The sequence below is a fragment of the Protopterus annectens genome, chromosome 2.part2 (assembly GCF_019279795.1).
Source record: "Protopterus annectens isolate FY-2018-M chromosome 2.part2, PAN1.0, whole genome shotgun sequence".
Lineage (NCBI taxonomy): Eukaryota > Metazoa > Chordata > Ceratodontiformes > Protopteridae > Protopterus > Protopterus annectens.
The window spans coordinates 240,074,895-240,076,227 of NC_056730.1; the positions used below are offsets into that span (position 1 = coordinate 240,074,895).

General features: G+C 41.6%; 1 non-coding gene across 1 annotated transcript; it reads right to left on the reverse strand.

Annotated features, from left to right (window-relative positions):
• Positions 1 to 1,026: 1,026 nt before the first annotated feature.
• On the reverse strand, positions 1,027 to 1,099 carry TRNAV-AAC. The gene has a single exon. It is a non-coding gene; the product is annotated as a tRNA-Val (tRNA).
• Positions 1,100 to 1,333: the final 234 nt, after the last annotated feature.

Here is a 1,333-nt window from a genome sequence, read left to right on the forward strand (position 1 = left end):
CCAAGATAAATCCCTGGGGTACGCCACTTGTTACTGGTCTATTGCTTGAGGTGGATTTCCCTATTTTGATTAGGTGGGTTCTATCAGTGAGCCAGTTTTCTAACCGTCTGGTAACATATGGACTGATGCCTTGTTCAGATAGTTTATCTAGTATGCCTGAGTGGGGAATAGTGTCAAAGGCTTCGCTCATGTCAAGGTAGGTGGTGTGCATTGTCTTCCCTTCGTCCATGGCTTTGGAGACTGTCTCAAAGAAGTCTAGCAGATTTAACAGACATGACCTCCCCTTGACAAAGCCAAACTGTGTGGGGCCTAGTGTTTGAAGGTTGCCAATGTTCTTCTTAATGAGGTGTATAATAATCCATTCCATGGCCTTGCAGATCAGGCTAGTTAGGCTGATTGGTCTATAATTTCCTCGATTGGAGGACATTCCACCTTTGTGTAAAAGGATGACAGTGGCTGTCCTCCACTCAGTTGGGACAAAGCCAGTACTCAGGCTTTGGTTGAATAGAGTGCCTAATGGTGCTGCAGGTTCATGCCCGAGTTCATGTAAGATGCAGCCTGGGATGTTATCGGGTATTTTTTACCTTTGAGAGGGCAGTGATGACCTCCTCATTAGAGATAAGAGGAGGGGGCAGGTACTGAGGATGTCCTTATTTACTGATGGGGGTCAGAGGGGTGACATTTTCACTGAATCTGTCAGCCTGTAGGTTTGCTATATCTACAGTATTTGTGTATGTGGTGTTCTTGACCACCAGTTCTGAATAGATATAGGTGCTTCCTTTGAGATTGCGGACATGTGTGAAGAAGACCTTATTAATGTTCACTAGGTTGACCACTGTGCTGTGCTAAAGCACAACCTCACATCAGTTATGCTTCAGTTTTTAACACATTTTCATATGCTTCTTATTACAAGAAAGCCTGTTTAGATAATCTTTTCATGAGTTTCACTCTTAAAGTCAAATCAGATATTCTCTTTCATACTGAGGGAAGAATTTGCCTACCCCTACTTACCCTTCTCTAGCATAATGGGTCCACTGAGGATCAAACCCAGGACCTTCTGCATGTTAGGCAGATGTGATTACCACTACACTACAGAACCTACATTACTATCATTAACTCCAATCACAGGTGGTCAAGTGGACCGATCCTCAACAACATTCCGCAAAAGTCAGAATATCAAATACCTGACACAAACACAGAACCTCAAAACTTCCTATCGCTCTGCACCCAGGAACAAGGGCTACCATGGGTCCAGAATATATATATATATATATATATATATATATATATATATATATATATATACATATATATATATATACATACATATATA